Source organism: Rattus norvegicus, chromosome 7 (genome assembly GCF_036323735.1).
Source record: "Rattus norvegicus strain BN/NHsdMcwi chromosome 7, GRCr8, whole genome shotgun sequence".
Taxonomy (NCBI): domain Eukaryota; kingdom Metazoa; phylum Chordata; class Mammalia; order Rodentia; family Muridae; genus Rattus; species Rattus norvegicus.
In genome coordinates this window covers 51,960,689-51,975,687 of record NC_086025.1, presented here as the reverse complement: position 1 = coordinate 51,975,687, position 14,999 = coordinate 51,960,689, and the positions used below count along the sequence as shown (strand labels likewise).

Sequence of the window (14,999 nt, the reverse complement as noted above, 5' to 3'; positions counted from 1 at the left end):
TCTTTCTTTCTTTCTTTCTTTCTTTCCATCTCTTTTTTGTCCCACACAACTCCTAGAAGGCTTGACTGTGATTTGATTCATCCTATTCTTAAATTTTAAGAAGACAGACTTTCCTTCCCCTTCTAATTACTGAATCTAGCTTTTGTCTTAAGGTCATTTTTCCCAAGCAGGAGAATTTGAGAATAGTTTTCATTGTTTTCACGCAGGTAGAAAACGGAGAAGAGGCCGAAGGTAAGAAGTTTAACGGGAGGTCTCCTGCAAAGTCAGTGCCTTAAAGGCCTGAACCTTAGCACATCATGACCTAGAAATAAACTTTCATCCTTAAGAGACCACAAAGAAATTCTGTTGTGAACTCTGGTAGCTGGTAAGGAAGGGAAGAAAAAAAAACTTCGGGAAATTTTTAACACTATACAAGCTTCAACTGGTGCCGGAGCTCAAATGAAGTCTGCCTTCCTGCATTGCAAACCCCAGGCCAAGATTTAATTTAAGATGCTTGTCTTCCTCCAAGCTATCCCAATCTCATATACCATCCAGATCTAATATAATTTTCTAGAAAAATCCACCTTCTTATGACATCTCAGATTTCCAAAAATGAATCTTAATGGAAAACAACAGTTTACCATAGAAAACATATCACCTATCATATAAAGAGCACATTCCCTAAACATGCTCCAGAAATGACTGACAGTAGAAAGGCGATGCATAGGCTATGTGGAAAGTGGTGATAGTTCATTAATAAGCTGAGAAAATGAGAAATGTGTGAGAAGATTTAAAAAGCTGGCCAGGATTCCCAGAAACGGAATGCAGTGCACACTGTAAGGTGTATATGCAATAAGTGGGTGTGTCACAGATTCAAAAGATAATTTCCAGACATGAAGTATATATTTTCTGAGCTCCAGAGAATAATGAGTTTCTACACAAAACAGTTGCATCATTAGAAACTGAACTTTGAGTTTGAACCCTAAGACATTTATAGAGCAAAGAATCTTATGTGTTAACAAACTCTTGCCTTATCAGTTTAAGACCTGCACGTGTGTGTGTGTGTGTGTGTGTGTGTGTATTTGTGTGTGTCTGTGTGTATGTGTGTGCGCACACACATGCACGCTCATGTGCACACATGCGGAGGTTAGAGGACAACTTTCAGTTGTTTTTCTCCTTCTATTGTATGAATTCTGGGATGGAATCCAGTATTAGACTTAGAAGCAAGAGCCTTTGCCTACTGAGTCATCAGCCTGCTCTCTTATAGAACCCAAGAGTACCAGCCCAGGGATGGCTCCACCCACAGTGGGCTGGGTCCTCCCTCCTTGATCACTCATTGAGAAAATGCCTTACAGCTGGGTCTCATGGAGGCATTTCCACTCCTTTTTCTGTGATTACTCCAGGTTGTGTCAACTTGACACACAAAACTAGCGAGTACAGTTCCTTACAGTTAAGTAGTCATACTGTATCAAATATTTGCATTTTTAAGGACAGGGTCTTTCTATGTAGATTAGGCTCACCCTGAACTCACAATGACCCAACTACCTTTCCCTCTCAAGGTGCTTGGATTAACTGCATGCATCACATATTCCAGCTTCCCTCCTTCCCCAAATTTCTCGGATGTTTAAACATTTTTAATAATTTTTTTTCTAAAAAATGTAAAACATTGCAAGTGTGTTGGACAATTTTCATAAATAGTCTTTTTCTTAAAGATTGAAATATTATTACAGAATGTCTCCCCTTCCTTTCATCTCTCCAAATCCCTCCACATACCACTTGGTTCTCTCTTTAAAATTCATGGTTTCTCTCTTAATTGTTATGCATATATATGTATTAGTTTTAAACAGAATTCTTAGTACAAAGCTACAACTTTCCTGCTGAGAATCATGATTAAGGCTCTCCTGCTTGTCCTGAGCTGCTCTCTTCAAGCTGACCTGCACATCTGGTCCCTTCCTTGGCATCTAGTTATTACTTAGATAATATTGATAGGGAACTTTGGCGCATTCAAAGAACACCCTTGTATCTGATGAAAGCCTGGTGCAGATCAGTCCCTCCACATCCCAGAGAGCTATTGTCACACAGCTCACATTCTGGTGGCCTTAACCATCCATCTCTCCTTTTACAGCAATGCCGTTCCAATTCTATTTGTCCTTACTTTGAATTGAGTATCTCTGCTTTCCACCCTTGCTTCAGAAAACATGCTCTTCCCCTCCCCCTTTTTAAAAATTATTGGATATTTTTTATTTACATTTAAAATGTGATTCCCTTTCCTGGTTTCCCGGCCATAAGTCCCCTATCCCATCCCCCTTCCCTTCTTCTATAAGAGTCTCCCCCTCCAAAACCACCCCCCCTTCCTCCCTCCCTGCCCTGACATTCCCCTACACCTGGGGCTCCAGCCTTGGCTTCTCCTCCCATTGGTGCCCAACAAGGCCATCCTCTGCTACATATGCAGCTGGATCCATGGGTCTGTTCATGTCTACTCTTTGGGTAGTGGCTTAGTCCCTGGGAGCTCTGGTTAGTTGGTATTGTTGTTCATATGGGGTTGCAAGCCCCTTCAGCCCCAGCAACATGATCCAGTGATTTTTTCCCCCCAACTCAGTTGTACAATGTTTCAGTGATCCCTCTTCAGGTTGAGCCATGATGTGGCCAGGATGGGAAATTTGATATGATTGGCGTAGAATACTTGTTTATTTCCTTTCTGTAAAAAATGAGAGCAAAGAGTGGCCCACTTGCTCTCTCCTTTGTTTGTATTGCATTATAAGCTATTATTAGCTTTTAATTGTTTTAAAATGAAAGGGTTTTTTTTTGTTTTTTGTGTTTTGTTTTGGCTTTTAGCAGTAACTAAAAACGATGTATGTTACATTGGCAGATTGAAGAAAGATAGGAATATGCAAGAACCAAGGTTTAGAGCATTGATAGATGGACTGTGATGTAGATGTTTGCTAGGAGAGCGTTAATAATTCCTTGTAGGTCTCACAGGGGAAAGACCACAGCATATTTTTATGAACGTGGGGAAGTTTGTTTTATAGAGCTGTTCTTCTCCAACTGATTTGTGGATGCCGTTTATATGATGTGTGCTTGGTTTTTTGAGACAGAGCCTCAAAGTTGCAGCCAAGGTAATTCTTCTACCTCAACCTCCCTAGTGCTTGGAATGTGCGGAGTTAAACTAGAATGATCTCTACATGTTATTTTCTTTAACTCTAAACCTGACGCCTCAGATTTCATTGGCATAGTTTGGTGTCAGTAACCTTTAAATGCAAAGGTTAAACAAGGAGTTTCTCATATACCTCTGCTGAATTCATTACAATAAGATTACCTTAAAATAAAAATTCAGGCTTATTCTTTCTTTCTGTTCCTGAGCAACTACTGACAGGGGCATTTACTTCATGATAAATGGCTGGCTGCTTTTGTTCTCCTGATGATATGTTTTTGAGTTTTGAATGTCTCTAGGGACAAGATACATCTGTGCTTTGCCACACTGAAAACAAAACCCAGTAGCTGGCAGCAAAAGCTATCCTTCTGTTTTACAAATAGAGGTGGCCTTGGGCTTTTCCTCACTGACTGACTTCTAGATCTTATCTACCCCACTCGCCTTTGCCCTCTGCAGCACAGAAACCTCCGAACTGAACTTATGACTTGTCTCTTTCTGGAGAAAAAGCAAAAGAAGAGATAATCCATTTATCAATGAAATACATGAAGGGGATAATTTACTTTCTTGAAAACAGGTAAAGGTGGTTTTGATGAAACTTCAATCTGAGTATTTCATTCCTTTTGTTACCTTGGCCTCAGGGCAGAGTAGCAGAGGGGAAGATTGAGGAAACTTTACTCAAGCCTTTATTTCTCTTATCTTGCAAATGTTAGTACAGTAAGATATCTTTCAGAAGACCACCTATATCATGTGTTAAATCCAACAACGAAGATTCAAAAATGTCATTCAGTGTTCATGTCCTTGCCCTGAAGGAGTCATATTTCTGCCTTGCCCCTTTACATGTGTATATAACTGGTAACATGAATCGCAGAACTCAGTGGCTTTATATCCTGTCTGGATTAACTGCAATGGTTGAAACACTAGTTTGCTGGCGTTCTCTTGTAATACATGCTTTATTTATTATGGACTGAGTAGGATGGTAAATTCAGTTTTATAGTATAGTGCTGTTCAGAAGCATGCCTCTGTTCAATATTGTTCTTGAACTCAGTGATGGTCCTTCTGTATAAGTAATCTCATCAGCCTCCTGTGTGAGCCCATCCTTGAAGAATTCCTCATATGGATGCTTAATGAAAAAATATACTACAATTTTGTCCTTGTCAGTGATCTCAGAACATATGAGAGGCTCAGAGTAGCAGCTAGATAAAGCTTCACTGTGGGGGGAGTTCAGCAATATTTTCTCTGAATGAATAAGTATCTTGCACATCTCCGTTTTTATAGAAAAAAACACAAATGATAATCTTGAGCCTATATGAAGGACAGGGTTATTTATGCTTCTGTCTAGTAAATCTCATTCATGTGGAACATATACCCCTGATTCTAGAGCTCTGACCTCCAACTCTCAAGTCTTCTTGACTTGAATTTCCTTCATGTTTTTCATGGTGCCCTGTTTTAAATTCGCTAAACAATATGCATTTATGCATCAAAGCCAAAACCTATACTGAGCCATATTTTATCCTGGAGGTTCTTAATTAGATCAATAAGCCATGGCTGTGTCCATAAAGCATATGAATACAGTATACTCTAATGCTTCCTCTTAATGTTATTTGGAAAAATGAAGTCACATGCATGTTTTGCAACAATAAAAATGAAGTCTCAGAAATCTATAATTTCTATTTACTCTAGGAATAAAATACTTTTGGTCTTTAGACATGTGTACTATTATTTCTTTAACATAATTTTATTAGTTCTTTGACAGGTTCATATATGTATACAATGTGTTTATATAATAGTCACACGCTATTCTTTCCCTTAATGACTTTTAGATCCACCCTCCCATTTTTTATATCCTCTTTTAGATAACCTAGTGAGTGAGTCCAATTAATACTGGTGCATATGTACATGAGATAATGGTCGGCTTATCAAAGATTTCATCCCTAAAGGAAATTGATACTTTTTCTCCTAGTAGCTATTAGGTGTCAGTAGCTCCTGAGGTAGACATGGCGACCCCTGAGTTCTTAAGTATACTGGTCTTGTTATATCCACAACAATGTTTTACCTTGGTCCTCCTTGACTAGTTGTAAGTTTTTGTGTTGACTGATGGCCACCATACACAGGCACTTCTCTAATGAATATTGAAAACTACACCAGTGTATTGGGATCAAGATATGCATTTACTGGTCAGTCTGATAATATGTTCATTTATCAGAATAATAATAGTAGTTCACCTTGGGGCCTAGATCCCTAGCCAGTTCTTAGTCGGAGTTACAGTACCAGGTATGAGTTTTCTTCTGAGGTGCAGGGTTCAAATCCCGTCATAAAGAAACTGTTTACTTCCATAACACGTTTGCTAGTAATGCACCCCTGGGCCCACTCTGAGGCAGTTATTGTAGTTTGCAGGCTCTACAGACATAAAAGAATGTTGGTGACTTTACTTGGTCAGCAGCCTACACAGCACCTTTTAGTAGTATGAAGGCTGGGTAGCATGTAGGAAACTCTCTAAGTAAGGACTGGCTTGATTTATGCATGTACTGTAACCACAGTGTACTTTATTTGTCACCTATAGCCTCTGGAAAGATCAGTATTTCCCACATAGAGTAATTCCTTTTAAGCACTGGTAGAAGAAGATAGTAAAATAGTAAATTTTCATATGGCTTTAAAAATTGTCTTTCGTGTTATTATTCTTCTTTCCATTTTATCTTTTGTCCTGCTCCCCCACCCTCCACTGCATTTAAATCTCCCACATTTCCTTTACCCCTTTACATTACCTGTGCTCTATCATCCCTTACTTAGGATCTTTCTTCCTCTGCTGTGAAAGCCTCTTTGATATTTAAATAAAAATAACAAAACGACAGGCATCAGGAACTCAGATGCCCCAAGCACTTTGTTCACTGTGTTCTCAAGCTAGAACACTGCCAAGTGTAATGTCACTCAACATGGAGTTGGAGGTGAACTGTGGCAGAGAACAGACACTTTGACATAGTACTCCCATAGTCAAAGAAAATTTGATGGAAGATGAGGAGAGCTGATTTTTATAGTTTTTGAGGGATGACTTTGCAATTTCATTTCTAAAAGAGTAATTTCAATTATTACCTATCTCCAACAGACCCTTTAAACATAATTGTTGTCCCAACAACATGACATAAATTCTAGGCTTATTAATCAACAAAAAGGAGCCTGGAAACATAAGGTAATATTCTACATTTTCTACCAATAAGTAGTAAAAATTAGCAATCGCTCATTGTATGAGTTGCTAGGAAAGAGAAGTTTTAGCAAATGTACTTGAAGAACAGTGATTTATTTTAAAGATCAATCCCATCAAAGGTACAGTGGTTGGATCTACTTGTTCCTGAACCTTCAGGACCTGGGACACTATGCATTATTTTAAAGAAATTAAATTAGAAAAAATTCAGAACAACATCAGAGCAAACAACTTGAAATTATAGCATCATCAAACATCATCATCATCCAATAAAATGATTGATAATGTTAATTATTATTAACAATAATGTATAATATGATAAAGTGACTGGTATGCTCTAGACTTTAACATAATATTCATACATATTTATATTTTTATGTCCAGTTACATATCATAATACTTAAAACGTATAAATGAAACTTTTGTTTACTAGGCAATGAAACATTTTTATAAAGTTGTTTGTGAGTAGCTTTCAAATATTTGCCTATTTGACATATGACTACTAGAGGCAGAAATTAATATTTGGGTAATTTACAAAATACACTCTTTAATGAAAAGGTTATTCCAAGTTAGTTCTATACTCTAACTTTCAAATAACTATCTAATTGTAACCCCTTCTATTAGCATATTTGTTTAATATGTTATATATGTTCTTTGCATAATTAGTTCTTATGTTTATTGTTCAGCCAAATCCAATTCTATTAAAGAGAACCATGCCTTATTGCATAATAGCCAAAAACTAGGGTAGTATTTCATATTTGAATGCATCTAAAACTCAGTTGTAATGATTATATTAAGTGTTTAATTTGTGACATTTGTGAGCATATGTCATTAGCATAGTGAGAGGCATTGGCAGAGCATGACAAATACAGAAGCAGATGCTCAAAGCCAACCATTGAACTGAGAACAGAATCCCCAATGGAGGAGTTAGAGAAAGGATTGAAGGAGCTGAAGGGGTTTGCAACCCCATAAGAACAACAATATCAATCAACCAGAGGTCCAGGAATTAAACCACTACCCAAAGAGTACGCATGAACAGACCCATGGCCTCAGCTGCAAATGTAGCAGAGGATGGCCTGGTTGGGCTCAATGGGAGGAGAAGCCCTTGGTCCTGTCAAGGCTGGACCCCCCAGTGTAGAGGAATGTCAGAGGGTGGAAAGAGGGGGTGGATGGGAAGGGGAACACCCTTATAGAAGAAGGGGAGGGGGATGGGATAGGAGGCTTATGGGTGGCAAACCAGGAAAGGGAATACCATTTGAGATGTAAATAAAAAAAATCCAATAAAAGAAAAAATGTTGTTTTCATAGCAAGTTTAACCCGATACATGTTAAGTTCATGAATGGTAATTCTTTCTGTATTTTTCTTAATTCTTTAAAATTTATATAAATTTCCAGCTATGATAGTTTACCCATAACAAGGAACAATTATTTCACAATAAATGAGGGTAGTATTTGTTGACTGGAATACAAAAGCACAAATGATACTGACATTGAAGATTTTCCTCAGTCTGGTGTATTGAAACAATGAAGTTATGATTCAAAACAATTTCATTTTTATTTTTTAAAGCAAAACGTGTTGCCTGTACTTCTGAAAACAAAATTGAATCCCCTTTGTCTATTCAATGCTGGTTTGTGGCATTTCTGGACTTAGAAAAATGAAAATAAGTATTTTATCACTCTTCTGTAAAAGTTGCTAATACCTTTATATTTTGGTATCAACTATGTCATATGAGCTACTAGGCAGATTTTTGTGGTGTTTTTATTGATTATTTGAGAATTTTATACTGTATGTTTTGATCATGCTCATCCCTCTTCTCCCACCTCTCCCCTACCTTCCTACCCACCTGATTTTGTATCTTCCTCTTCTCCACTTGTCCAGTCAATTTTGTGATAGCCAGTTACTCCTGAGTGTTGATCCTTCCCCTGGAGTGGGATTATTACCAGGCATCACCGCATTGATTGACTTTCTCTATCCCAGCAGCAAACACCTGCTAAAGCTACTTAGCTAAGGATGCAAGTACACATCAGCCTTTCCTGCTGTATGCTTTCCTCATGATTGCCTGAGTGTGCAAATCATGTACATGCAGCCACAGACACTGTGAATCATGTATGAATCTACCCTATGTGTATGAGGAATACTGTTTCCTTGAACTCATTCATGTCCTCTCGCTCCTTTAATCCTTTCACTTACTCTTATACATAGATCCTTCAACCTTGAGGAGAGGTGTATAGTTTGAATACCACAACTTGGACTGAGATTTCTGAAAATTAGTCTCTCATAATTGATCATTTGTAGATCTTTGTATCAATTGACATATACTACAAGAATAAGCTTCTCTGATGAGGGTATTAAGTCGATTTTTAAAGGAGATTATTAATCATATAATCATAATTGTGGGAGGGCTTAGACTACATCTGAGGCTAATTCTATTTAACATTTTTCTTTATGGATAAATTACTTTTAAATAAGAAGCAAACTGCAGAACAAAAATATTGCTTGAAACCACTAAGGATAAATCACAGAGGTTAAGAGGGATAGGACATTTGTATAACAAGGAGAATTAATAATGAGAGTGTAAGGTATATAGGTTGACAATTTCCCCCAAATATATATATTTGTCTTTTTTTTTTGGTTCTTTTTTTTGGATCTGGGGACCGAACCCAGGGCCTTGCGCTTCCTAGGCAAGTGCTCTACCACTGAACTAAATCCCCAACCCATATTTGTCATTTTAAAGTAACAAAATCTGAAGACAAATTTCAGACACATAGAAGTTAAGTCAGATATTCATTCCTTGAAAAACAAACAATAAATAAAACATACTAATTTGTTATTCGTGATTAATTAACAGTTACAAAGGTTGTACAAAACAACTAAAACAATTCAGTTGAAAGTCCTCATCGTCCCTTTCCTAACCCACACCCCAGTTCCTAGAGATAATAGCTCAAATGCTTTAGATTAGAATGATCTTCAAGGCCCATAAATCAAGGGTTAGGTCACAGGGTTCATATGGAGGGTAGTAGGACCTGATGGTAAGAGTAACAACTTCCCAGCAAGTCTCGCCTACCTCAGAATAGTAGAGATGAACCTCCTTCCATCTATCTCTATTGTTTCTCAGCCACAAGGCAAGAGATTTTGCACTGCCCCGAGCTCCTTGCATTAGGTGTGGTCTCAGAATCAGCCCACAGTCACGCTAACTACCGCTCATGGGTTAGAGTCTTTATAACACCTTTCCTCCACAAGTTGATGCCCTTGGTTATTTGTGAGAGTCACAGAAATTAGAGTGATTTCATTTCATCCACACCTTCATATTCACACCTGCCGTAAAGCAGGAGTAAAGGGACATTTGTAAATGTGTCTTCATGTTCCCAGATTTACGTCCATACTTTTGTCTTCCAGAAACTAAAAGCGCTGTTACAAATGACACATTTCTCATCACAGCCTTGTGTTTATGAGGCCTGGTCAGGAGTTCCTGGTGTGAAAGGTGCAGCGCAAACATTTCCCAAGTTAAATTTTCAGGGTGATGAACAGTGGATGCCTACAGTTTTCTTTACTCAGTGTCTACATTCCTTTATTACTTTTTATTTTCACATATATGACAACACTGCTTCTTTCTTTTATGGGGTAATATAAGCAATAAAGGAGTTAGTGTCTTCCCTCCTCCCAAGCACCTAGCCTGTCATTTCATTTCTACAGATTCCACTTCCCTGGCTCTTCGCTGAAGTGGATGAGTGTCTTTTGCTATGATAGGAGCATCTCTCTGCTCAACCCTGAACCTCTTCCTGCTGTCTTCTTGGGTAATATTGCCTCTGTTATGACTCATCCGTTTTCCCTTCTCTACTCGATCACTTCGGTCCATGTAAAATATTACAATATTTTCATCACACTAAGAAAGTTCCCTGACTTGCATTTACCCAGTCTTGTGCTCTTTTCAGGAAAAGAACATAATTATTCCACAGTCCCCTTTCCTTTAAGGTCACTGTGAGTGTTTATTGTTACCCACTGAACAAGTTTCTTCTAAGTCAAAAATCAATTCCACACTGAAAACTATTATTTATCTCTTCATCCCAGTTGACTCATCGTGTGAAGTATATTTTATAGCAATGAATATTCTCCCCACAAACACTATTTTGAATTGTTACTCACTGTCCATTTCTCCATTGTTTTTCTTATTACGAATTAGACTGCTTTTTATAACTTTCCGTTGTTGAGAAACACAGGGCTTTTTTTATTTTTTCAGGTTTTGTTTGCCTTCTCAGTCTGCATTCACTCCACATGGTGGTCTGGTCTATCTCACTCCAAATTTCCTTCTGAATTCTACATTTCAAATCTCACCATTTTGTAGTTAGAACTCTTCTTTGTTGGAGAACTATGCTGAAAATACCACTGTGTTCTTTCCCAATTATCTTTTTGTCCCCTCATTTTTAAATTGGTTATTTTATTTGTTTACATTTTAAATGTTCCCCCTTTCTGGTTTTCTCTCTGCAAGCCCCCTACCCCATTCCCCCTGCCTCTATGAGAGTGCTCCCCCTACCCAAGTACCCTAGCATCCCAGTATGCTGCTATATTGAACCTCCACAGGACCAAGGGCCTTCCCTCCTATTAATGGCAGACAAGGAAATCCTCTGCTATATCTGAGGCTGAAGCCATGTATAATCTTTGGTTGGTCATTTAGTCCCTGAGAGCTCTGGGGTGGGGGCGTCCAGTTAGTTGATCTTGTTCTTCCTGTAGGGTTGCTATCCCCTTCAGCTCTTTCAGTTGTTCCCCTAACTCTTCCCGTGTGGTCCCCATATTAAATAGGATGGTTGGCCGTGAGCATCCAAATCTGCATTGGTTAGGCTCTGGCAGAGCCTCTCAGGGGACATCCATACCAGGCGTCTGACAGCAAAAACTTCTTGGCATCAGTAATATTGTCTGGGTTTGGTGGCTGCATATGGAACGGATCCCTAGGTGGGGCAGTCTCTGGATGGCCCTTTCTTCAGTCTCTGCCCCATTCTTATTCCCTGTATTTTCTTTAGACAGGAACAATTCTGGGTTAAAATTTTGTAGATGGTGGGTGGCCCCATCCCTCAATCGGCGGCTGTGATCTCTACAGGTTCTGTTTCCCCTGTGTTGGGTATTTCGGCTAATGTCTTCTCCATTGGTTCCTGGCTGCATATAACCTGGAGTTCATACTGCCAGTAGTCTGTCACCCGACCTCGCTCTCTTAGTCTTTACATCAATTACTGGCTGTCTGCATCACGCTATGAAGTTGTTTATTGACTGCTGTTTGATATAGCATGTGGATTGCACTCTGCATTAATTGCAGGTGCTGAGGGCATATGATAATTAGCCGTGTTCCAAACCAAAAACGTCATCTGTAAGTTTAACATGGCGTGGCCCTTCCTGTCAGGCACTGGTACTTATATACATGATGCCTTATGAACATGTACAGAAACATATTCTAAGTTGCCACTGATGTTGAGTATCTTCTCTACTCCAGCTGCTTCTCTGGTTTATGACGTATGACATTATTTTACTGTTTTAATTTATATTTCCTTATTCATCAGATTCTCTGGATGTGTTCAGTATTTCTTGAGTTTCCAGTTTATATGTTTCCAATATCCCAGTAATTTTTTGTATTTTTAATCAATTTGCTTATCCTCTATAATCACTAAAGGATTTTTCCTTTTTGTATTTTTAAAACTAGTTGTTAGTTGTTAGTAAGACTGATAAATAATCTGTGTCTTTTATCACACAGATTTCTAAATTTAGCATTGATCTTTCCATTTTCCTTTTAGACTTTATCCTTAATGTCATTTGTTATGAGCAAATTATAAAGCTATTCCCTTACATCTTCTCCTAATACTTTTAAACTTTTCTACTCTTTATTTTGACGTTTTTAATGATCAATTAATTTGTATACTTGTTACTGTTTCTTTCTTCTATGATATAAAATGCAATTTAAGTTTTGATTGGATAATCAATCCTTGCAATATTTTGTATGGAATTCACTACTGCTTTTCCACTGGTTCTTTAATAATACATATCACCATTTAGCTGCTGGTGACATCATTATCAGGTCCCTTCTTGGTCTTTATCCCGATTTCCTTGTCTATATGTTTACTCTGTTCCAACACTGCTCACTGGGCCATAAACGCTACAAATTCAGAGGTATTTACCTGAGGGGAAGGTTAGTCATATCTCTCTGTTTTAAACTCTGTTAGTTTATCATTGTAAATTTTCAAATAAAGAAAATAGCTCAAAAATATTTTGAAGAAAGTACGATTTTAAAATATTTTATGTTTGCAATGACTCCATCCCTAAGATAAATGCAGCTTTTCATCCTTAGCGCTGTGGGTGTTTGGTGAAGTTACACCATTTTCCCTGTGAGTGCTGAAAGTCTTTAAAATTCTCCTTATTGGTTTTACTTTTGTCTTATTTGTTCGAGAACAGGGTTGCATGAGTTAATCCCTTTGGCCTGCTTTCAGTAATACATGAGCACTTTAGATTTCTATTGATTCATCTTGTGTCGGGCAGTGTTGCTGCATTATTGTATAAATGTTAAAGATTAATTATGGGTTGTTTTGAGTTTCTACAAGAACTTTCACAGCATCTCTGAATAATGTTAACTTGTTGCTTTGTTTCTTATTTCCATTTCTTTTGTTAGTTCTATCCTTTCACTGTACTTTTAAATAGGAGTACCAATAGGATGCATCCGTACCTTATGTCCATATTCACAGAGAATTGGTGTAATGTTCCACCACTGAATATAATTTTGGAGAATGTTCTAAACTGTATTAGTGATGTCTTATTTCCTAGTTGATTAAGGTATGCACTAATTTTTGAAATATTTGAATAATCTTATAAAATGTCTTTCCTAGACATCAAAGGTTAAATTATTTATCTTGTGCAAAACATTAATGTAATGAATTGACAGTATGTGTTGTAAACTCTCCCTCTTTGTATTTCCAGATTTCTATATATAACAAATTATAATATACGGATTAAATTATATTTATAGTAATATATTATATAACATATGTCATGTATATATTTGTATGCATATTATAAAAGTGGAATTTCTAGAAACTTTCTACCCAAATACACACATATATTTGCATTTATTTTCATAGATTCACATAAGAGTTTCTCAGCATCATCTAAATTTAGGAAGTTTTCAGTCCTTTTATAGACAATTTGTTGTACTTCTTCTAGAACAAAGTAATGTGTTAGAAAATTCACTTAAACGTTTGCTTGCATGCAAAACTTGTTTTGGAATGTGTGATTTAGAATTTATGATTTTTTTAAACCTCTTGTAACTTTTTTACCTCTTGATCACTTTTTAAATATTAAAATGTATAACAAATTATTTTTATCAGAGTTTTCATATGTAGTATAAAATTATAGATGTCATATCAACTTCAATTTTTTAATGTTTTCTTCATTAGATCCCCACTTTTCCCTACTCATATCACCCATTTGTGTGACTTTTTTTTCTGATTTTTGACTTTTGTCATTATTTAAGTATAGAACTTTACTTTCTTATTGTTCTTTTATGTATTCTGTCTTCCATTTTGATCTTACAACCTTTTCCTTGAGTCCCATTTTGTTAACATTTGCTCTTCCTTTTATCCCTCTATATCCATTTTCCTCTGCCAAAAAAATGTTATTCTGTACTCTTGAGGTGACTTATAATACATAAGTGCTATGGTTTGTGTTCTTGAAAGTTTCTTCTTCTTCTTCTTCTTCTTCTTCTTCTTCTTCTTCTTCTTCTTCTTCTTCTTCTTCTTCTTCTTCTTCTTCCTCCTCCTCCTCTTCCTCCTCCTCCTCCTCTTCCTTCTCCTCCTTCCTCCTCCTCTTCTTCCTCTTCTTCTTGTTTTTCTCTCTCCCTTCCTCCCTTCTGTCTCTTTCTCTCTTTCTCTCTGTCTCCTCTCTCTCTCTCTCTCTCTCTCTCTGTGTGTGTGTGTGTGTGTGTGTGTGTGTGTGTGTGTGTGTGTGTTCGTTCTCCTGGTTTGCCTTGGAACAACTTACTACGTAGATCAGACTAGCCTTGAACTCAGAAATCTGCTTTCTTCTGCTGCTTAAGTGCTAAGATTTAAGGTGTGTGCCATCATGCCCTTCAAAAGTCCCTTATTTTTCTGTGTCTGTACTTGTGGTCTTTACTTTGGGTATAGGGCTCTTTGTGACTTCATTGTCCTGCTTGACTAGCTTTGCTTGAATATTGCCAAGTTTTGTGCATCTAGTGAAGAATATGTGGTGCCTTTCATGGTGTGGAAGACTGTGTGAGTGTATTGACTGCATTGTCATAATCTGATTGCAGAGTTGAAATTGACAAAGAGTTGGTACCTCTTCTAGTTAGGATTTTATTCCATCGGTAATGGAGAAGTTATATCTTAACTAAATTGTAGAACTTCACTTAGTATATAGGAATGATAGGAGCTATATATAGTTTTTTGTGTATAAAATAACGACAGAAACTTTATCTCATATGAGAGGTATGACTTTAGAAAAGAGAAAAATTAAGAATTAGCACAGTGGTAAAAATATTCTTATCATAATATTAATTTTCGTGCGTTTTTAAAAGTGTCTAGGAGCCAAGAACCTGTGAGATGGGTGACTAGGCCAAAGCATTTGCCTGTGAAACACATCGTGTTGTGTTCGATCCCTGGATCCCATGTTGAAGTGGATGGATAG

General features: G+C 37.3%; 1 protein-coding gene across 3 annotated transcripts in view; it reads left to right on the top strand.

Moving 5' to 3' along the window:
- Positions 1 to 14,999, top strand: part of Trhde (thyrotropin-releasing hormone degrading enzyme) — a 407,371-nt gene that overhangs the window by 261,156 nt on the left and 131,216 nt on the right. The window contains exon 7 of one of the 3 annotated variants that reach the window (XM_039079685.2): positions 1 to 4,833. This exon is cut by the window's left edge and continues 9,184 nt beyond it. The exons of the other annotated variants lie outside the window; for them this stretch is intronic. The gene's annotated coding sequence lies outside the window, so the exon portion shown is untranslated. Of the gene's footprint in view, positions 4,834 to 14,999 lie in introns of those variants that run through there. 3 annotated transcript variants of the gene reach the window in all.